The sequence below is a fragment of the Rhynchophorus ferrugineus genome, unplaced genomic scaffold (genome assembly GCF_030347505.1).
Source record: "Rhynchophorus ferrugineus isolate W39M unplaced genomic scaffold, kcgeb_rfMv2 rfM2, whole genome shotgun sequence".
Lineage (NCBI taxonomy): Eukaryota > Metazoa > Arthropoda > Insecta > Coleoptera > Curculionidae > Rhynchophorus > Rhynchophorus ferrugineus.
In genome coordinates, this window is record NW_027472581.1 from 92,573,934 (window position 1) to 92,599,309 (window position 25,376).

Below are 25,376 nucleotides of genomic sequence, written 5' to 3' on the forward strand. Positions count from 1 at the left end.
TATAAAATACGTGTAGTAGATAGGTTAAATATAAATAACGTTTTTGATTATTTTTAATTAGTTATTACAACGATTATTATGTACAGACTTTATTTCAAAATATTTGTGTTAAAAATCTAAGTTTGATTATTTTTTAATTTTCAGTGAGTTCCTTATTTGTTTTGATTTCGGTTCAATTTTTTTGTTAAAAATATTTTTATATTTACATTTTGGTGAGGTAATATAATTATTTCGTACGGAAAATTAGCGGCAGATAATGCGAAAATAAGTGTATAAGGTATGAAATATTAGTAAAATATTATCATTTTATAACACGAATTTTGTAGCTTCCTATGGTACAAAGGATATATTTTTACGTTAAATAATATGGAAACAGAACTGATTTGAATATTATAGTAAAGGTAAGAATGAAAAATGGTTATATTTCTTTGTGTTTTTTGTTTATTTGTAATTATACTCATATCTTCCTGATACTACAGATATTTGGTATTTTACATAATTGGCTTATTGTATTTGATTCAAACAACTATTTAATCTGTTCAAATGTAAGAAAATATCATACTGAACTTATATTTGTTTAAAAGCTTGATACTTGTATGCTAATACAGAACTATTAACATGAAAGTTTATTTTTTACTAAATCTTTACAATTAAACAAGGCTAATAATCTCAATATCAATTGATTGATTATATGACATTAATACGGTGGTAATCTAGGTCACATTTATCTTAAGGTAGTTTAATATGATACGAGCCAAAGCGGTTTGGTTTGAATGGATTATTTTCTCCCAAGAAGATCTATTTCTGATATTGAGATATATATTTTTTTCATTCTGATTACAATATTTAATTTCTTACATTTTTATCTTAAAAAATCCCTAGTCATCAAAATTTGGGTGAAGTAACGATACCTAATACATACAATTTCAATAACTCTATTATTACCCATTAAAAATATGATTCAAACTAATTTGCAAATATATATTACTACATTTTAAATCATCCGGGATATCTGCGGCAATAAACTCAATACTTTTTTGCACGTAACTATGAATCTGTTATATTATATTATGTAAAATCTATTAAAATGACTAATACAAGAAGTTTCATCACTATATCAGATATTGCCAGCTCTAATAGGATATGTTACAAGATACATCTATTATACCAATACAAAACTAGGAACCGCATGAATAGAATGACAAACAATTAGAATGTCGAAAAAACGCCAGTGATGTGCAACTTCAGGGATATGAAAGAATGCCATTTCTGCATCGAATTTCGAAAATCCTAAGCAAAAACAATCATGTTATCATGGTTAGCAAAAAGAACTGATATCACTTGGAAAGGTAGTTTTATCGTATTCTCCAGAGCTACCTCACCTTCACCTTTTCACGCGTCGCTGATTTCGATGAAATTAAAAAATGGCTGGAGGAATGGCTTAGCTTAAAAGAGGAACTGCTCTTTTGAAATTGTATCCCTAAATTGCTTCAGAGATAGACAAAATGTATTGAATCAAATGGGCTATAATTTGAGTAAATATATTTTCACGATTCATTGTAAAGAATATTGTGTTTTCTATAGCAATATATCAATGTTTCTCAATAAATGCCTTTTTAAAGTGAAAAAATAATCAGAATAATTGCGAGCACTTGTCACAGTTTCACACAATAAATAAAATATCGTTTCAAAAAACAACGCAGAGGAATTTCTGAATCTACAGTAATAATAATAATAATGCATATCTGTTGTAACCTGTCCAATTAGGAAGCACACGCTGCTAGGAACACTAATACATCAATCTCGGAGCATAATCTTCCGGCCCGGCGACGCGGTGCAACGGAGTCAAAGCCCCGAGTGTCCCATTTCCGGGGTCCACCAGGTGCTCTTTACGGTCCGCTTCAGGATTAATTTGACCTTCCGCGGTCGCCCGGCTCGACGGCAGCGCCGAAGACTGATTTCGTTCGCCGTTTTAATCTTCCGATTATATCACAAGCAACGGGATAGTCCGGGGCCGGCGTTTTTCCGTGGCGCGGTCCGATTTTTCCCGCTGCCTCGTCGTTGCGGGCCCGACTCCTCGACACCTCTCTCGCCGGCCGGATCGGCGCTCCCACCTGCCAGGAAGCCGTGAGTTAAATTGACACCGTCCCGATGCCGTCGCTCGGCACCTCTGATAGGTAACTGTCCGTTCAGGCGAACCACGGGCCTTCGTCGTGTCGATATATCAGATTTGCGAGGAAACAATTCCGCTTTTGTGGAGTATTTCTTAATTGACTTCAAAAAAGGAAGTTCTATGTTCGACTGTATTTTTTTAATGCATATTCACCGATTTCTCCGTCAATTATGTACCGATTTTTAAAATTATTTTTTTATTCGAAACAGTGAACTTCTGAGGTGGTATCATTGTAACCAAGTCAGGATCTGATGGTGGAATCCGGGGAAATCGAGGGAAATTCCCAAATTTCAAAGGCACGTACAAAGTTTTGACATATTTTCTTATCTAAAATAATCAGATATTTGTATATAACATTATTGTTGAACTGATGTGATGGAAAATCGGAAGTCGTTCTGTGTAAAATCCATTCATGTCGCCATTTTTGTTGTTCTAGATTGGTTTGTCAAATCACCTAGGTTAGGTAACGGGCCCCGGGGCCTAAAGCGTTCCTTATATTCAATCGTTTCTTTATTAATATTTTTCCTCATAGGGGCTGTACCTTTACCTGCTCTACCCATTGTAATACTTAATAAAATAATTGCGAAATTTATTGAGTAAATATCTAACACTAAAAGAGAAAAATAAAATATTTTTAACAAAAAATTGAATCGAACTCACTAAAAAGTAAAAAATAATCAAACTTAGGTTTTTAACACAAAACAGAACAAATATAAAAATAATAATATATACAATTTTGTGACATAAACACACAAATTTAAACTACAAACAAAACAAATCTAATTTGTTGCTCGTACTCGTATTTATTATTTTTGATTTTTATATAAATTAATGTGTTACTTACATGTCGCCCAGTTATTTAAGTTACTCAGTCAAAAGAAACTTATAGGTGAGAATGAAACCCAGAGAAAGGTTAGTGCTTGTTATGGTAAATTAAAAAAAAAACACACAATATTTACGCCTATTATTTGTTATCTGGCGGATTTCTCTTGTTTCTATAAGAACATGTGCTGTACCAAATAGAGAGGAAATAAATCCTATTGATTTATCGTAATAAAATGGCAATATAACATTAAAATATTGTGCTAATCGCATAAATGATATAGTTATAGGTGCAAGAACGCGGATATCTCACAAATCACTAAACTTTGAAGATATATAAACTTATAGTGTCGTATACAATTCCAACCAGTTATTCATGTTTATGATTTATGCTATATAAAATCACATTACACCTTTAAAATTAAAAATAAATGATATTCGAAGGGTTATATATAGAGATATGGTCGATTTAATGGGTTTAACTATAGTAAAACCAATATCAGAATTCAAATGAAGATCCTTAGACAGAAAACGTGTCATTTAAGCATTTCTGTGCAGATTTTTGGCGGATTTTGATTCGACTGAACGTTGACATGCTGCCAAGTCAAGTAAACTATCTCTTTCATTTCTATTTATAAAACGACAGTTTGTCTTCAACACTTGACTCAAATGTATTATGGTCATGATCTTCCAAGATTATTTAGTATAAATTGAACATGCAATTCTACGACTTTTCCAGTTTTTGAGTCTCAGTCTTCCGCTACAATACAAACATGTTTGACACACATATATCTACAAAATGAAAAAATTCAAACCAAAAGCAAACACTTTCATATATCCTTTTAGCGAGGGATATTTTATTGTGCTTTCGAAACAATCAATAAAAAGTCTCCAATCGGTTGGATCTACATCGCTGTGCGAACGAAGTTCTTGTTTATGGATGGGAAAATTAGCTATTAACACTTGTGTGGAGAACGCTATTAAAAACGTGGCTCTACATCGATGACATTTCCGTAAATTCAAGCTGCAGAAGATCTTACACCTTTCATAATATATCATTATTTAATTTAACAGTATAATATGTCTTTAATATTTTCTCAGTTTTAGGTCAATCGGCCTAAACTCTTTGGAAATGAAAATGGAGAAATAATGGAATGGAAAAAGGCACCAAGGTTAATTTGGGATAAAGCTCTAATAATTGTGCTTAATAACTATTGAATATTAATGCTTGTATTTTTATTGTTTTTGTTTATACTTATTTTTGTTTCCTTTTTGTATCTTAGTTGTTCAGTCAGTTACTTTCATTTTAGTGTAATCATTTATTTTATGTAAGTGCTTAGTGACTAAGTAACACATTAGTGTTTTAATTTTTTTTATCAATTACATCTTATATTCAATATGCTTAGTACAATCTTAATTTACAAACTAATTTATTACTATTGTTCTGTGGTACTTACTTTAATATACAAGTAAGGCGTGTACGGAATTAATAAAAGTAATCTAATTAAGCTAAAGCTAAAAATACACTTATTGACTATATAGGTTCGTAAGGTTTGGTTGTTGAACGTTGTTTCATGTTTTATCCATAGATTAGTGTTGTAATGACAAACACCTTAATAACAGGATAATAAGTCCAATAATAAAACAGAACTACCTAATTCCGGATTATCAGTTTGGATTCCCCCCAAAAACATTCAACAATCGACCAGGTCCATAGAATACGGACGGATATCATTGAGCATTCTTTGGGAGAAAAACAAATATGCTTTGCAGATTTTCTGCAAAGTTTAGCAGCAAAAGATTGAAAAAGTTTGGCGTCAGGGCTTGATATATAAATCCAATATCTCAAATAGAATCCCCCTAATCTCGTCTTTAGAATTAAACAAGAACAATATTCTGAACTAAAAGAAATACAAGCAGCAGTGCCTCAGGAAGTGTCCTGGGAGATATTCTCTATCTATTTATCTATCTATCAGCTTTATACTAGCGACATACCAAAATTCGAGGGAATTACTAGTGGGCAAAAACCAAGAAGCATCCATATAAAGACTACAGGCAGCTAGCGATAAACGAATAGACTGGACCAAACAATGAAAATAAAATTAAACGAGCTAAAATATGTTAATTTTACAACAAGAAAGTTAACAACAAACCAGTCTTGGTATCATATGTAAATAGTGCTAAGTATTTAGGCATGGCACTAAGATATAAAATTAAAATGAAAGGACCATGCTTAAAAGAAACTAGCTATATTGGCTACTTGGAAGAAAATCTGGGAACTTATGTAATAGTGCATGAGTGAAGGAGTGTAAAGTGTGAAAACGAAACTATAAATTGCCGCCGGATATACTTTAGTGTGTAAATTGTAGTAATAATTGTTAGCAGTAAATTAATGGTTAATAGCCTAGTAGACTTTTAATAATAAATAAATTTAAAATAATAATAATAAAAAATGATAATTTGCATTTTCATCAATAAATATCGATGATCAAAATACACACACGCACCTAATGCAGTAATTGTTGCTGTTTATGGTATAAAACAGTTTACATAATACATAAAAACGGATAGATAAAGCTCAAAAATCAATTCATTTAATTCCTGAAATAACTTCACTGGATATTGATCTTTTGGCGATTTAAAATAAACGTTGTTACATGGTATTAATTAAATTCCAAACACAGTTCCGATCTAACTATTATCCTGGCAGATTAAACGTGCGCAATTTGAAATTTAAATACACATTTTCGACGTTCCACGAAAAGAAATCAATTAGCGTAGATTGCGCCGGTCATACAGAACGCGCGAGACTATCCCCAAGTGACATCACTGCGTCGCCTCATGCCTGTCATTTGCATAAGTGCCGCTTTTTATCTGAGAAAAAAGCCGAAAGTCCAACCGGAAAATTGGTATGGGAGTAGCCGAGATCGTGTATTCGCCGACCTTGATGTTAAAGTTCTGTGCCTGGTCTAGATTTTAATTAAATCGTAACGAAAGATATTCGTGATGGATAAGAGGACGCGACGCTCCCTGCCAGGTTTCCGCCTCGAGCTGCTCGATTTTTTGCTTCTGTTTTTTTCAGAGAAGTTAAATATCAGTCCTTTGTTATTGATAATTATTCAATAGAATCAGGGCCGTCGATGTTATTTAGAAAAAAAAAACAAGGCTCGTGTAGCTTGTTTTTATATTTTATCCAAGTATTTTGCATATCGAGAGTAGTGTTCCCTACCCTGCGTAGAGCAAGTAAACTAGTAATGTCAATTAAAATCATTGTACATCAGGTTATAGTACATTCTGTTTTTCTATATAGCTCCCACGTATGGTTTCGATTCCTCAAACAGACCAAGATACAAAAAACTGTAAGTCATCAAAATTGCAAGAAGACTAAAAAAATACAACTATTTAAAATTCTACTAATTATCACCGAAGAAATATAGTTGTTAAATCTTTAAACCATAAATTCAGTAGCAATAAGATCTCAGTAAAAAATGTTAATCTTAAGTTCTTTATACTCAAACCTATTTCGGCTGAAGTTCTGCAGTGTTCTGCTCTAGAACACAGATATTCACACAAGAAAAGAAACATATATAATTGAAATCATATAATAATACTTATTGCCTACAGGCAGATTGTTAACGTTCTAGGAGATTAATAAAAAAATGGTTCCTTGTGTTCTTGGTCACGCCATAATTTGAAAAAGATTTTATCGATATCATTCATTTCATATTTTTATTTTAATATCTTGTAAAAGGTTCTTACAGAAAGAAAGCAAAAAGAAAATTGAAGGAATTTCAGAAAAATTAAGACGTATTTAACCTTCGTGAGCTTGGCAGTTGATTGAATATGACACACCATTCATTTATTCAATTTCTACTGCACAGACTATTCTATTTGAACGTTTATTCAGTTTTGAGTTTGTTGATTGAGTGTTTGTTCATCGCAATTATTTCACCGTGATCACGCTTTATATTAACGGTAAAATTTAATATAGATTTTTGTAAGAGACATGGTATATACAGCTAAACAGAAACATTAAGGGAGTCAAACTTCATTTGAACTTAATCTTCATCTTAGGAACTATCAATCAATCTTGATGGATATATGAGTTCCTGATTCAGAAACATGAAAATTCACATGAGGTGAGTATAGCACTTGAACGAGTATGATTGTGTGCTTTTTGCAAAAAAAAACTCGTAAAAAGTTATTTCTCGAGAACTAAACTAGAATTTAACATACAAAAAATGACTTGAAGAAATTTACGACCTTAGTTTTTTATTGCAACTTGGCAACGTATTAAAAAGCATCCCCCTTCTTTAATCGTAAAATAAGCCATAAAAAGGCAAATAAAGATAACAAAATAAAAAAAACTTTATATTTTATACACCCCCATGAACTCATCCCATGTTATAATTGCTTGTAAAAAGGTCCACTGACGCAATCCAAAGTTATAAACCCGCGTATGAAAACCTCTCTCTTCGATAGACCTTCGAGACCAAGATACATCGAGTATTAGGATGTCGTAACGGATAATTAATACGGCATTCTTTTTGTTTTACAGCTTTCCCATGCATGCGAAGAAAAAATCATCCTCTTAAACAGCCTTGGCATTCGCGATATAGGTGAAATAGTGCCCGTGGCCATTTTAAGCGTGCGAGAGGGAGTAATTCCTATTATTAAAATGGATAGGAATGTTATTTCGCAAAAATCTTTGACCGAAACAAACATGATAAAGAAAATGAGGAAGTATGTGTAAAATGATTCTGTAGTCTGTTCAAAGTTGTTTTGTACACACGTCATCTAAATTTGCGATATCAAAACGTCGTAATGTCTCCGCATCAACTCCGAGTTTTAGTTCAGTTTGGCTTTGACATACAACAAAATTCTAATCTAAATAAAATAATTGAATAAAAATGTTATCAAATATAATTTATTTTATCATTATAGTACATCTAAAAACTACAGTTAATTATACAACCACAATAGTCCGTAGGTTAGAGTTATAACTTCTTATCACTATTGCTTTCAAGAATTTTGCATACGTCTGACAACCGGACGACTTTGACAGGCTGTTTCGTTTACGCGTTCGAACTAATGAGACAGCATTGCGTCTCTTTTAAAATAAAATAAAATGAGAAGGAAAATATCGTCTGATTCTAAAACGAACTTATAAATCGCGGCAGTCAATACATTAAACATCTTGATGACGTATGTACAAAAAAACTTTGAAGACTATAGATAATCATTCATTACCATCTTACAAGTCATTGTAAAATGAAAGTGAACATACGTCGTCACGATGTCGAATGTACTGCCTATATACTGCAGTTTGCAAATTCGTTTTAAAATCAGACTGTATTTTCCTTCTGTCTGAACGTGTAACCGAATCAGCTTAAAAAATTCGCCAGGTGTATCAAATATTGTATTGGCGCTTCTGATAACTTTCATACCGCTGTTTAATATTTGTGAGAGTAACCATAGAAACTGCAAATGCCGATGCCAATAAATAGAGTCAGAAACAGTCTCTACTTAGTTACTTCGAACCGAAACGAGAGGTAAATATTGATACTATTAACTACAGTTAGTTGATGCAGTTTTATTGGAAATATTACTATAGGCACTGTGATTCAAATCTCTAAAAACTGAAGAACAAAATAATGTTAGATTCACCAAAGAAGGACCACATGTGAAGCCGGTGACGAATCAAAATTACCTTGATATTGTGATCTTGATATGATCATAAACTGATACACTTATTTCTAAGGAAACTGTTAATCGTGAAATGTACTTTCAGAAAACACAAAATAAATAATTATTTTAAGCTGTATTTTCTAGACTCGCCCACTTGTAGTCCATATTCACTTCAGTTTAGATAATGATAAATATTTTAATAATAAAAACGTAAAAAATACTAATACTATACTACAAATCTTATGCTTCCAAAGCAAAGGATAATGTTTTTTTTGCATTTTGTCTATTTTCTCAATTGCTTAATCCAATTAGTGTAAGTGCGAGTATTTGTTTATTTCGTATTTCCTATAGTGATCATTAATTTTATTACTTTTAAAGAACAAGAAAACATGCAATTCAACGACACTCAAAATTCAATATGCAAACTATAATTATAATATTTAATGTATTTGGAAGACGTCAAGGATAATTTGGTAAAATAGTGTATTACATATGAGTGAGTATATATATGAAGTGTGCAGACAAAAATATTTACTACCATTACCACACCACGATTTGATTAATGGACATATACTGACTTTAGATCAAGATTTAGAATAAGATATTTTACACAGGGTATCACTGTTTTACTTAACCATAATTTTTATTTTAGGCTTAAAATGTATTAAAATGTTTTTCTATTCTGGTAGATATTTGAACTTAATTCAATTAAGTCAAATTAAGCAAAATAAGCAATTTAAAACATATGTATTGTTAAAATTGGTTATTTGGTGAACATGTACACTTTCCATTTTCTATGCCAACATTGTGAAGAGAACAGAAAAATCATGTAGACAATTGCTACTTTTGTTCGTTGAATGTCATTGGTATACATGCAAAAAAATATAATTATATAAATATCTTAACATATCATTAGTGTCGAATCATCAGTTTCACGTACGGATCCATCGCCAATTTGTACAATTTTTTTTAAGGCAAAGTGAGCTGATGAATGACTGACGCAGCATGAGCGTCGTTTCAATTGTAATCCATATTATACTGCAAAGTTGTCCCAAGATCGGAGCTTGGATGTCACTCAAAATATATTTTCTGCAACTTGGTTTACACTTACACAACTTATTTACCACAACACTTGGTCGATAAAAGTGGCGAATAAGAAGATCAGCTACTCCAAATTATATGTAACATCGAAAGGCGATACCAAGGAAAATGTTTCTTCAAGGGAGATTAATTTACTGGATGGAAGTTATTTTAGAACATACTTTTGCGCATAAAACATTTTCACATACCTATTATTACAGCTATAAGGTTAATGATTCTTTATGAAGAGATCTACATAATGAAGTTGTCAATCAACGCACGTAATCATCAATACATGAAGAAATATCACCGACTATTTCTCTAATTATAATTAAAAACCTAAAAACACTAGCGGAACCTATTAATACAAGCTAAAAATACACGGTTTTTTCTTTCTTGAATGACTCTAATGAAGCTGCCAATTTACGACCGATTCTACGAATATTTAATAAACATCCTTTCGACCACGGGAACGGGCTCGCAGCGATTTGAGGAAAGCATTTTTTCCCCGTCGAATAACCGCTTCGTAATTACAAGCCATAAAATTTGACACGACAAATTAAAATATTTAGAACAGTTATGCAGCCGGTTACGCAACTTAACTTTGAACTTGAGACCGGCTTTGGGTCGGAATAATATCAGCTAGGATCGCGTTTCGAGGGAGCTGCATATTATTGTAATGAGTAAACTTCCTTTTATGCATTCCTTTCGAAGGAAAAAAAAAACAAGAGAACCAGTCAGGTTTCTTTCGTAGCACAAGGACATTTTAAACAACGTATTGTGAAAGACAACTGACAACGTTATTATTTTAAATGTATTTTATATACGACTTAATCTATATAATGATTCATTAAATTTCTATGACGAATGGTACTTAATTTTGAAGATTTTCTTACTGACTTAAACAGCTCGTACTTCTAATTATGTTCTTATTTTTAACTGACTTCGAACATGGAGGAGGTTCTATGTTCGGCTGCATATATATATATATATATATATATATATATATATATATATATATATATATATATATATATATATATATATATTAACGTATGTTCGCCGATATCTCAGTTAGTCTGAATTAATTTTCTAATTCGAAATAGTGCACTTCCGAGGTAGTCCCATTACAACCAAGTCAGGATCTGATGGGGGAAGGGGAGAAGTCGAGGGAAACGCCCATATTTCAAATGCACGTTCGAAGTATTTACATATCTCTTATCTAAAATAATCAGATATTTGCGTATATGTTATTGCTGAGCTGATGTGACGTTCAGTGGTTCAGTGGAAAAGCCGACTAGTTTGCTTTCTAAGCACTAACTATAGCATATAAGACCTTGTAGAAATATAAGCAGACAACTGCTTCTATGGTGTAATGGTCTATGGCGTAAGCGTTTAACCCCCAAACGAAGGTTGCCGGTTTCCGGCGGATGCAATAACTGATTGTTTAGTTAGAATATTTGTCAGGTCAGGTAGCGGACCCCGGGGACTGAAGCATTCCTTATTTTCAATCATTCTTTCTTTAATCCTATTTTTCCTCATGTGAGCTTCACCTTTACTTGATCTATCCATTGTAATACTTAATAAAATGACTGCATAATTTATTGAGTAAATATTTAACACTAAAAAGAAAAAATAAAATATTTTCAACAACAAATTTAAAAAAAAAATCAAATATGTACATAATAATCGTTCTTATATTCTAGCAGGTATCTTATATTCTACTATATACACATAATTTAGCTTAATACCTATCAAAACCTATTTATCTATTAACAATATTATTTTAACTATCACCAACTAATCAGTTTGAAGTCGGTGTCAAGCCAAAAATAATACAAAAATAATATTATATAATTTTATGATATACACATAAAATGAAATTACAAACAAAACAAATTTAATTTGTTATTCGTACTGATTACTTTGAAGTCGGAGCCGAGTCCAAACAATACAAAAATAATAATATAATTTTGCGACATACAAAAGATTAAATTACCAACAAAACAAATTTAAATTAATATAACTGTTTTGGGTTCGACACCGACTTCAAAGTGATAAGTTGGTAGTGGTAAAAATATAGTTTTACCGGCTTGGTGGCGCAATGGTAAAGGCGATGGGACGGTCCTCCTACTGTTGCGATAGCCGCGGGTTCCAATCCTGCTGGGACATGGTCGTAAATTTATGTTTGTGATTGTTTAAAATTTGGGAATGTTCTAGGCAAGAGTGTAAAATCCGACAAGGAAAATGATCCCAGTCACGCCTGTAACCAGGTTGGGTAAGACCGGATGTCTTCTGGGATGATTCTAAAGTTGGTGACTTGCCAGTCGGTAGGCTTAATGCTGAGGACCGTGGTTCGGAGCTCACGGTAAACTTTAAAAACCCATAGCTGGTAAAAAGAGACTTTTTAAAATATTTAATATATATATATATATATATATATATATATATATATATATATATATATATATATATATATATATATATATCGTAAATACATAAATAGTAGCTAAATATATATTGTAGTATATTGTAGAATATAAAATACATGTAGTAGATAGGTTAAATACGGTTCTGTTTATTTTTATTTAGTTATTACAACGATTATTATATACAAATTTTATTTTAAAATGTTTTTTTTGCGTTAAACAATTATTTTTTACTTTTTAGTGAGTTCCTTATTTATTCTTCGGTTCAATTTTTTTGATAAAAATATTTTTAACTTTATATCATTTATATTTTTCATTCTAATAAGTGTTTGAATGCATAGCTGTTTTAAGACTTGCAGTATTTAGTGTACAAGTATGTCACCACCTCTGGCAAAAGAAGATTAGAATTTAACTTAAAATTGTGTGATGCAAAACACGTAACCTTGAATTAACACATTCGTAATATTAATTTCTCAATTATTAGTATTTTGTTAAAATTTAGGCCTATAAACTAGTTTTAAAGTTAGTTCAATCGATAGCCGCCACTTTTTTCCATCTTTCAGGCAATTTATGGATTCCATCGCAAAAGAACGATGTATATTGTGAGGTTATCCTTAAGAAGTGAAGCATTGCTCAGATTAGTCACGACTAATATGTCGGAACAAGTAGTAACAAAACGTACCATTTTAATGATTCCAAGCATGTTTTAACTGGTATTGTAATAATATTGTTGTTTTTGCTCATATTTCGGCCGTTTTTCGCGGAATGCTCCATGCTAAATGGTTTCATTAGGTTTTAGCAACTCATAGTTTACCACACCAAGTTGATTGCACCAAATAAAGAACATTTCCTTGGTGTTGCAGATAATCCGTTTTGCCGTTGATGCATGATTAGGCGGTCCCCATTATTTTTTTCGCCTTGGATATCATATTTAGTAACAATACACTGCAAAAAACCTTTCAATGACCAAATGACTTACTATTGAGATTTAAAACAACCAGTGTATTTATAATGTATTCATGAAATCTACATGTCCAATTATACATTATACAAACACCAGAAAATGCAATCCGTAATATATTAAATCAGTTCTAAATCAGGGATATAATTGAATAAACTAGTCCCAATTGGCATACATTTGATCAATATACTGCTAAAAATAGGTCTCGTGAATATGTAATTTGATGGTGGTCTACTTTATAGGCCATATCATACATATTAAACTACAACCATTGTAAATTTTGTACATTTATAATTCCAACTGTATCATTAATAAGTTACCTTAACATAAATACACCTTATTACCTCGGATAAAAATGATTAATTGTTGTATAATTGAAGGTTAGTTATCTCGAAAGATGTTTTTGGTATACGCAGAGATCCTTTATTTCTCAACTATTATGTTGCTGTTGATCTCACAAGATTTTTAGGAACTTCTGAACTCAGATATTCTCATTCTTCGATGTGATCATGATTATATTATATTATATTATATCAATTTTTGTTTTGCTGTTGATAGTTGGATCAAAAATAAGAACTACTACAATTTCGCTTTTTAGATTTGTTTGTTGAATCGTCTAATCGTTGAAACTTGAAATCGTAGAAAGAGCCCAGATAGTAAATTTTGTAGAAATGGGTTACATCAGGTTTGATTTATCAGTTCCCAAGTCCTGCAGTCGATTAAATATAGGATATACATTATTCGGTTGGATATATTCACATTTTGTTATAATGTTATGACTTCAACAAAAATTATTGTAATCTATTTTAACACGTATAATAAGAAATTGAAAAGGCTTACCATAGTAAAACACACTTTTTTTAAGCAAAATTAGTTTTTTTATTGAACATAATTCCCTTAAAGGGTGATACACTGATTATAGCGACCCTCCAACTTTTCGATACCATTTTTGTAGTACGATTTGTCCTTTCCTTCAAAATAGGCCTCAGCTTCGGCGATCACCGACGAAAATTTCTTCCTAGCGAGCATTATTTTGAGATCTGAGAACAGGAAATAGTCGCTGGGGGCCAGCTTTAGAGAATACGGTGGATGAAAAAGCAATTCGAAGCTCAATTCATGGATTTTTGCCATCGTTTTCATTAACTTTTAACACACTGCGGCCGTTTTTCGGTGATTTCATCCTTCAAACGGTCCAATAATGCTATGTAATAGTCGCTGTTGATGGTCCTTCCATTTCAAGGTAATTAATGAAAATTATTCCATGCGCATCACAAAATATAGACGCCATAACCTTGGCAGCCGACTGTTGCGTTTTCCCACGCTTTGGAGCCGGGGATTTTTCAATTGACCTGTTAAAAAGGTAAATACGCTTTTCGGTGGAAATAAAATACAACAGTTGACAATTTATAAATTGGAAGAAATGCGGTGGAAAACCCTCGAGTACTCTCTTTATAGCCCTGACTTGTTACCTTGTGATTATTTTTTGTTTGCGTCGTTGAAAGAGTCATTTGGAGGAAAACTATTTGAAATGAAGAAGTAGAGGAGTATTTGCGCAATTGGCTGAGAACTCGCCCTCAAACTTTTATGAAGAAGGAATAATTAAGCTTCCAAATCGGCGGTAAAAGTAGAGAGTAAATGTTTAGTGTGTGTATACCACTGATCAATAAATTTATTTTACAAGATTACCGTTTATATTTATATAACCTTATTTTTGTTTCATTATTTTATCTAAATTATAATTTTAGTATGTGTCCAAAGCCAAAATAAAGTAAAACCAAAAGTTGATGCGACATTGTGTCATCAAAAATTTTAATGACGCTAGTCCACAATTTTTTAGACGTACTATATATCGTGAAAAAAACATAACGCGCATGTACGGAACCGAAACATTTTCTTCTATTTAATGTACGCTGTATACGCTTCAGTGTATAATTTGGGGAGGTTATTAGCAAAGACCCGTTTAGCACTTCCTGTCGATCAACCGCTGATCTGCGGTATATCGTCATGACCCTAGCGATTAGTCTATCTGGCCCCGAGGAATACTTTGAACCAACGAATCAGATAGACCGCGCGCGCGAGTTCGAACGATAATTGAAGAAATCACCGTACAACGTTGAAATTATGATATTAAGTGTGCGGTAACACATAAAGGAGGCACCGACGATTAGAATAATATTATCGAGAAAAAACATCTTCCCGACGTTTCGCCAACGAACGAACACCTGCGGCACGTCGGGCGAGATGGCCGACACCCGATACCGCTCTCGGAACGCATTTCGAAAAATTCAGGTTGAACTTACCGTTCATTAGTACCCGTACTGACGAAAGATACTTTCTTGGTCGGAACTTTCTCCTCACCTGCGTACCTTTATTATATTCCTCATAGTACTTGTCCGAGGATGAATAAACATGAATACACACCGGTAGATACCCGATAAAATGTCACATCTAAATATATTTAATTAGAGAAAAGTCGTGACGGGATTATAAACAAGATGCAAAAAATTGACGAGGAAGTCACTAGTTGACTAAGTTGAAATTATCAATTTTCTGATAAAATTTTTAAACCAATTTTTTAACACCAAATTTGCAATTTTTTTGCGTTTTATTTCCTACATTTCGCAGAAACGGTGCTAGAAAAAACCTCTTATGAATTCGTTCCTAGCATATGCTCACATTTATTTGAAGAACTTGCATGTACTGTGATCATTATTTATTAAAAATTTGAAAAATGTATTCGTTATTTGGAAGAAAATTTTAATTGCACGTACATAATAAGATGCAGCTGTCCAAGTAACAGATGGGGCAAAAGTTCCGTTAATATTTTGACGTTTAGCTCAGTTCCGCATTAACCATTGTGTTGTATAGACATCCAAGTTTTATTAAGGATAAATATAGGCCACAAGAACGAGAAGAAATAGTGACAATATTTATTGAAAATAATCTTTCCATTATTGCCCCTCAGCGGAAATTGCGTCAAAAATATCCTAATCGTTCAGTGCCTCACAAAACCACTATTTATCGTTATTATACGAATTTTTGACAGTACGGTACGACAGCACACAGGTCTCATTTTGGAAGACAACGGATGTCTCGTAACGCTGAAAATAAGGCTCTGGTTCGCGATAGTGTTGCAGAGTCTCCAGAAACATCAATTCGGATACGTGGTTCCCACTTATACATTCCTGCACACAGTTTTAGGCGAATTTTGAAAACTGATTTGAAAATGTTCCCGTACAAAAATTGCTACCGAGAGATCCTGATCAACGAGTTGAGTACAGTAATGCAATACTAAGACTGTCTGGTGAAATTGAAGATTTTTCATCTAAACTAATAATAAGCGATGAAGCCCATTTTCTTCTCAGTGGCCACGTCAATAAACAGAACAATCGGTTTTGAGGAACACAGAATCCTCAATTAATTCATGAAACATCATTGCATTTACTAAAAACAACTGTATGGTGTGGTATTCATGCTGCAAACAAACAACTGTTCCTGCTGAACGGTATCAAGACATGATTCGAAATTGTATTGTGCCTGAAATGGAAGAGCAAGGACCAGAGGCATTGTGGTTTCAGCAAGATGGAGCCACAGCACACAGAACTCGTTAAACAATTCAATTATTGAATAACGTTTTTCCACGAAGACTAATTTCGCCAAGTGGCGATTTATCATGACCAGCTAGATCTTCGGATTTAACAACACCAGACTTTTTGTTATAGAGGTTTTTAAAATCAAAAGTTTATGTGAATCAGCCCCAAACGATTCAACATCTTAAAGACAATATTCGTCACGAAATTGAAGAAATTCAGCTTCAGATGTTGCAGGATGTCATGAGAAATACCTTAAGCGGTCGCGGTCACCATTTAGTCTATATAATTTTTCAATCATAACGAAAAAAAATTACCATATAAACTTTTTATGAAAACCAAACTTACTTATGTTTTCCTTGAGCAAAGTTATAGGCAATCAAAATAGTAGTGCGATTTTTGACCCACGTTGTATATATTAAAACTTATATGGAAATCAAATATAGGGGATGTTCTGCGAGATGTAATATTAACATAACACAAGTATTTCAGTCGATACCTCCAGATTTTCACTGTCACAGAGGAAAATCGTATTGCCAAAAGCGTAAGCCAAAGATAAATTGTAAGTCATTCGGCAATGACCACTAATAATATATTAATAAATAAAAAAATACATAGAATCGTAAGTATTTTAATAAGTATCATGGGAAATTAGATGGAGATATCAGTGTGTTTTCATTAAATAAATAACTGAATGGTAATGAAGACGGAGGAAGAGATACGAATCTCAGCTAACCTCACTAAGAACTAGCCATTGTCAGTCAGCATATCGTCGTCGTAATCAAAAATGTGGAGAAACCGACAAGGAAACCTTTGTTGTTGCATCTGAGTCGGGACAGAAATGAAATCGATCGAACGGTCCGATATCGAAGCGGCGGGTCAGCGAAATGGGGGATTCTTCCATCCGTCCGGAGCTCTCCGGTGTAGACCAGATTAGGATCTAGTATCAATAAAGTAGCGAGCGTGACAGCCGGAAAGGAGGACTGCGCGGCACCGCATGCAGGCAGAACTAATTACCCACAGAATTTTGCAAATGGATGCGCGCGCGCGCTCGATGAAATGTGCGAACCGCCAAACAGCGCCGCGCTGCGCTTTGATGGTTTAAGCGGCCCCGGGGTCGATCGGGCCCGCTCGTCGCCCCGGTGCGGCTATACGGAACTTTACCGGTCATGAGTCATGAGTGATCGCCGATAATCCGGCGAGATTTAAATCCGATCATCGACCGGTGGTGCATCTTCGACGCTGGTCCTTACGTATTGTTTATCGGCTGTGGTAGGTCATTGTACCCTATGCTGTAATAATAATAGCTACTTCCTGAATAGATTTTTCGAACCTCGTGATTCGGACTAACAGTGTGCAATTTACGGGTTCGAATCGTTGTTGAATCGTAACTGGTACTAGGAGTAATTCGTAAAATAGTATTAGGAACGCTGGTTCAAAAGAGTTAATTAATAAATCATAATCCGCATATCCAGCTCGAAGGACCTATTCATCTTCAAGGACCAAGTTGCATTACCTCATGTAATTCCTAAAATAATAATCACACATTGATTAACTAGGGTTAATTAATCGTCCTGAAGTGTGATTCAGGAAACTGATATAACAGGTCAATTGAAAAGTCCCCGGCCTATTATAGAAAACACATTTTTTTAGCAAAACTAGTTTTTTTATTACACTGATTGTAGCGACCCTCAAACTTTTCGATACCATTTTTGTAGTACGATTTGCCCTTTGCTTCAAAATAGGCCTCAGTTTCGGCGATCACCTCTTCATTCGGCGAAAATTTCTTCCCAGCGGACATTCTTTTGACATCTGAGAACATGAAATAGTCGCTGGGGGCCAGATCTGGAGAATACGGTGGATGAGGAAGCAATTCGAAGCCCAATTCATGGATTTTTGCCACCGTTTTCTCTGAATTGTGACACGGTGCATTGTCTTGGTAAAGCAGCACTTTCTATTTCTTCAAATGCGGCCGTTTTTCGGCGATTTCGTCTTTCAAACGGTCCCATAAAGTTATGTAATAGTTGATGGTCCTTCCTTTTCCAAGGCAATTAATGAAAATTATTCCATGCGCATCCCAAAATACAGACGCCATAACCTTGCCAGCCGACTGTTGCGTTTTCCCACGCTTTGGAGCGGGTTCATCGTATGCAGTCCACTTGGATGACTGTCGATTGGACTTCGGAGTGAAATGATGGAGCTATGTTTCATCCATTGTCACATATCGATGCAAAAAATCGGGTTTATTACGCTTGATCATCTTCAAACACTGTTCCGAATCATCAACTCGTCGTTGTTTTTGGTCAAAAATGAGCTAGCGCGGCACCCACTTTGCACAGAGTTTTCTCATATCCAAATATCCATGAATGATATGATGTACACGTTAAGTTGATATCTTTAGAGTGTCTGCAATTTCATTCAATTTCAATTTACGGTCATTCAAAATCATTTTGTGGATTTTTTTAATGTTTTCGTAACAACCTCTTTTGGGCGTCCACTGCGTTCACTGTCTTCGGTGCTCATTTCACGATGTCTAAACTTAGCATACCAATCCTTGATGGTTGATTTTCCTGTGGCAGTATCCGGAAACTCGGCATCAAGCCAAGTTTTTGCTTCCACTGTATTTTTCCCTTCAAAAAGCAATATTTAATCAACACACGATATTCCTTTTCATCAATTTTTTTCACAATAACAAAAGTTGCTTCACTCAAAATGCTATAATACACAAACTAATGATTCCACAGCTGTCAAATTTATATACGCACCTTTTGATGGTTAGGGCTAACCAAAAAACAAATGGATTTAACTCTAGTAGCGCCACCTATGTGTCAGGCTAGAGACTTTTCAACTGACCTGTTAAATTAATTGAAAATAATTCACAATGTGTGTGTATATTTTATAAAGAAATAAATCACAGTGCTTCCTGTATAACAGAATTATTTCCCTGTCAACCTAACATCAAATGAATCGCCATTAAGACAATAAACATTAGGTCATAGCTGTTTACATGGCTCCAGATTAGGTAATGTCATTATTAACAAGATAGACATCTTATTTATATTATACCAACGATATCCACCCGGAAATTTCGGTCACGTCTGACAATATATCGAAGTTAAGATATAGTTGTCCACATGACCACTCCATACGGATCTAGGCTCAACAACATATAGTCTTATGCAACATATCTTACGGATAGACAAGTTCAAGATGACCACGCGATGTGAATAACAATGGCGGATTATTAAGTGTAATTGTAAAGCGAAAACATTACGAAAAAAACAACAACAAAGGCTATAAACTGTTCGTGACTACGCAGACCTTAATTTTTTTCATAGTATGGCGCAGTGACCGTCGATACCTATCTAGATTAATATCTGTAGATTTCTTGGATATCTTTATAACGTTCCGTAACGAGTAAATGCGGACGTTGAAAGGAAAAATGCGATTATCTCGGATCCGCGCTCGGAGGAATTTATGGAATTGGTCAGGTCTAATCGCTCGCCTATTGGAAGTGAAGAAATTAATGGAGAAATGAGTGGAAATATGATAAGGTGCGTGCGTATCGGCCGTGAAACGTACGCAAATCGCCGAGATGAACTTACTAAGTGAGATTTAATTGCGTGTGACACAATCTGATACATAAAATGTTGAACATTATTATTATTATTTAAATAATGAGGCAAGAAGTCGGTGGAGTGTGACGTCAAGGTTTACAATACACACTAGAAAGTTTTTCACCTTTATAAATTCTTGGTATGCATCTAAACCAAGTCGTAGCCTGGAAGAAGTATTATACTTCTTCAACGAAAACTACTTGGACTTAAACTATATCAAATATATTGATCCTTAGATAACCTGGTATCGCTATACGAATCAATACTTAACCCTATTTGGTCAGATTGCAATACAACTACGGGGTGCTGCTAGCAAGTCTAATACAACAGCTCCAAAATAATGTGTTGAATGCCATTGTCGATGTTCCGTACTATGTCTCTAATGAAGTGTTATATGACAATATCACCGTAGAATAAATAACAAGTGCAAAGCAAACTGTTTGTGTGAATTAATGTAAAAGAGTGTTAGTGCACCGCAATGTATTCGCTAAGATAAATCTGCGAAGTGATAGTGAAGTGCGTAGACTAAAACATCATAACATCTGGTTATATATATATATATATATATATATACATATATATATATATATATATATATATATATATATATATATATATATATATATATATATATATATATATATATACTTTAGAACTAAGCCTTTGAACTTTTCAACTCGTAGTTTAGTCTTAGAAATCTAGAATAACCTCATAAATCGATTTGTTTTGGAGGCCATCATGCAGCTTTTCGTTGATCACGTAGCGATAAACACTGGTAATTAATCGTAAAACTTTGTCTTGGAGTCTTTTGTCTTTGTCTGTCGTTGTCTTTTTGTGGGAGTACTAGTTGGTTTGATGTTTTGTTACAACCACATATTTGAACCCCATAGATTAACGAGTAGTCCATAAATTAATTTTTTAACAGCAACTAGTAGATCCATAACGAGTGTAAAGATAGTGTCCCATAGTGTACTGAGATAATGTTCCTGATCTTGGCAAAAATAAGAGCTGATAATTCTACCGACATCAGCAGAAAGCACAGGTCTGTTGCATATTTTATATTAAACTGGGATATATTCAAAATCATTATATGAATAAGCAATCATTATATATGTTAAAAGCACATATACTGTTTTATCATAGTTAACCAGCTATGAATAAAAGTTATTTAGGGAATGAATCAAGTATTAATAGACATTCACTGATATCGTAGTTTAATAACAGGTCAATTGAAAAGTCCCCGGCCTGACACATAGATCGCGCTACTAGATTTAAATCCATATGTATTTTAGTTAGCCCTAACTCTCAAAAAATGTATGTATAAATTTGGTAGCTGTCGGATCATTAGTTGCTTTTTGAAGGGAAAAATTACAGTTGAAGAAAAAACTTGGCTGGATGCCGAGTTTCCGGACACTGCCCCAGGAAAATCAACTACCAAGGATTGGTATGCCAAGTTTAGATGTGGTGAAATGAGCACCGAAGATGGTGAACGCAGTGGACACCCAGAAGAGATTGTTACCGACGAAAACATTATTTCACTCCGAAGTCCAATCGACTAGTCATCTGAGTGGACTGCACACGCTGAACCCGCTCCAAAATGTGGGAAAACGCAACAGTCCGCTGGCAGGGTTATGGCGTCCATATTTTGGGATACACATGGAGTAATTTTCATTGACCATTATTGACTATAAAATAATTTAATAATAATAATAATAATTAATATATTAATTAATAAAGATCTATTAAAAACATGATTAAAGAAAACATAATTTGATAATATAATTTGAAGAAGTCTATGATCTAAGTCTAAATCTGAATAGCAGCTTTAAGAGCTTAAATACCCCGGATTTTGTTTCATATTTCATTGGCTAAACCACGAACCATTTCAAAATAATACTGCTATAGCTGCTACAACAAATTTGCCATAATTTATTAGTATATATTACAATAATATTTTCTAGTAGCTTCTTGCACTGAAATTAGCAATAGTGTGTTTAAAAAGAAACAAATGATCATCAACAGAATGGCAAACTATCATCCATTCGCTCAGAATCTTTAATAGAAAGTCGACCAGAAACTTTAATGGTGACACAAAGAACATTTTGAAAAAATGAAAGCATCCCATTTTGACGGTAACATTCAAATTGGTGCTGTATTTGGGCTATCGGATTGTGAACTTTATAATCATTTTTATCATATTGTCATCTAAACTAAGGCGTAAAATTTGCGGAAATTTTCAGAAAATAACTTTATAAATATCTAATTAAAAAGAATACACTTGAGTTTATCAAGAAGCCCAAAAAGTTTAATTTTTAGAGATCCCAGCTAATATAATCAATTTCTTTGAAATCATGGATGATTTGTATAAAATTTTACAATTATGAACTACGTTTCAAATTAATTCTTCAACGATATTAATATAAAACCTAAGTATCTAGACTATAGCTTCAAAATCATTCATCATTCATATAACTGAAAATTTAAAACTACTAAATTTAAAAAAATATTTAAAATTATTCTTGTACATACATACATTGTACATATATATATATATATATATATATATATATATATATATATATTATATATAGACATAAATATGTTTGCTCTATCAAACCTTGATTAAACCAGAAATATCTAACATTATACTTTAGATAAATGCAGTATGCAATTAAGATATTAACAATTACCAAATAAAGAATCAAGGCGAATAGAATTATTATACAAGACATTCTAATACGAACAATCTAAATATTACTATACGTACGAATTCTTGCCCACAAACCATTGCAGATCAAATAGTTGAAAGTGAAGTTTACCTGAAACAAAAAAGAAAAAAGTTAGTATACAGATATTGAACGATACCCAATACATCAAAACTACTTTCACCAGATAAATTATTAATATCGTTTTAATATATAGAGAGATGTGTTTGGAATAATTATACAACTAGTTTCGTTATTACTTAATTTTCCCTTATTTAATATTCTTTCAATGTAATTGTCTACTATTTCCAATTAAATATTGACGACTGACTATTATAGTTATTTCTAATCCATTTATTTGGTTAGTATCAAAATAATTATATTTACTTATAAAACATTGCTCAAGAATATATAAAACTTTTTGAATTATTCATATTTCTGACCTATATTAAGAACAACTTGTATAGTATATTGCATCATTTGGTGTGTCTGTATTTTCTATTTTTAAATGCACATTTAAACAAACAAGCCGTTATTAAAAAGAGTTATTTTGAGGTAACAAGGGTTGAAGATAAAAATATATCAATCTTTCTTCAATTTATCAATATTTCGTGGTACAAAACCTAGCCGATCGAGAATAAACGATTATAAATCTAGACAAGGTTGTAAAAAATGTACGACTCGGCGATATTTTTGGATCCCATTGGACATCGATGGGTCATACAGAAGTTGTTAATATCTAATGCTAAAAGTTGTTCAAATTATATTCTATCAATTGCAATATCTGGAATAGTCTTTCAAAAATAATAAAAGCAAATTTCAATATGATTAAGGCCCACAAGTGGAAATGGATTACTGAATTGTATCAGGCCTATAAATTAATCTTTCACATTACAATTGGTACATTAGAAACCAACTTTATGTTGAAGCCTCATTGACAGACCTCATTTATTAGTATGTGTAAAATATAAATTAAATATTTTAAAACTGGAGATTTTGACACCGAAAACAAACACCACACACAGAAAACATTAAAATAAGAAGTCCACCAGCCGCATTATCCAGATCTTGCTTCTTCCAATTACAACTTACTCCGACATATGAGTCGTGATCTGTCTGAGTAGAGCTTCACTTCTTATTAAGATATTAAAAATCGTTGAAATGATTATCGTTCTTTCGAGATGGAATCAATTAATTGCCTGAAAGATGGGAGAAAGTAGCGGCTATCGATGGACGGAATTTAAATTTAAAAAAAATCCTTTAAAACTAATTTATAGGCCTAATATATATTGATCAGATGGGTCGTTTTTCAGTTCACGTTGCAGATATATTTAAATAAACGAAAGTTATTTATCTGGCGTCATTTTAGAAACAACCCTTGGTGACTGAATATTCCTACTCTGTTTCTTCAGTTCATTCAAACAAGTATCAATCTTCAGGTATTGTTTCATTATGATTAAGATTTTATCGTATGCTATCATTCTTTAATTTTTTAACACAGTTTTTAACATCATCCAGCGAAAAAAAGTTTGAGTAATTTATTTTACACGACATTCTACTTTCTGGATACTATTTAGATTCATTGGTTTCATACAGTTTAAACTGAGATGAAGTGTCATTTAAGTGGCATGGAATATTATTAACTTTTCATAAACTCTTCTACTTCCGAGAAATTAATACTTTTACTGTTCTTTAATAAAGCCTAAGTAAAGTGAATGCCGTTAAGAAAGTAGTATTTTGTTTGTCGTTTTGACGGTTGTCGTCATTTCGAGACTTTTTAATAGTACGGTGTTGATATAAAGGGGACGGGAACAGACATAAAGTATAACACTTTAAAAATGAACATAAATACAGGACTACAAACATAACCATAACGAAGTAGGGGTTCTATAAGTGGTAATGGTTATTTCGTCAGTAACATTAAACTAAGCATAGGCTAGATTCTATGGAGAAAATCGATTTCTCGTAGAAATTCGAGAAGTCTGTCTGTATTTTTGCAGCCCATAGTTGGTCTAATCTGGGTTAGCCGTGGACAGTCGTTCAATATGTGGTAGAATGAAATAGGGGCACGGTGACAAAACTAACAGTGAGCACAAGTGGTATTATTGCAAGAATGAAAACATATTAAGTAATAAATCCAAAAAAGACAAAATTAAAAGAAAACTTAGAATTATAACTATAGTACTAAAATGTGTAATATTTTCGTGTATACAATAGTGCAAACAATTAAGACAAAGATAACAAACCCCTTTCCAATGGATTGGGTTGCGGGTTACAAAAATAAATAAACTATTGTAACCTTTTAATGTCT

At 33.0% G+C, this 25,376-nt stretch overlaps 1 protein-coding gene and 1 long non-coding RNA gene across 6 annotated transcripts in view; one reads left to right on the plus strand and one right to left on the minus strand.

Annotated features, from left to right (window-relative positions):
* The window catches only part of twin (CCR4-NOT transcription complex subunit 6-like twin), a 474,198-nt gene that overhangs the window by 99,609 nt on the left and 349,213 nt on the right, over nt 1-25,376 (minus strand). The gene's annotated exons all lie outside the window — the stretch shown is intronic.
* Nucleotides 238-13,852, plus strand: LOC143191696 (uncharacterized). The gene is made up of 3 exons (XR_013004594.1): nt 238-277; nt 327-401; nt 13,752-13,852. It is a non-coding gene; the product is annotated as an uncharacterized LOC143191696 (long non-coding RNA).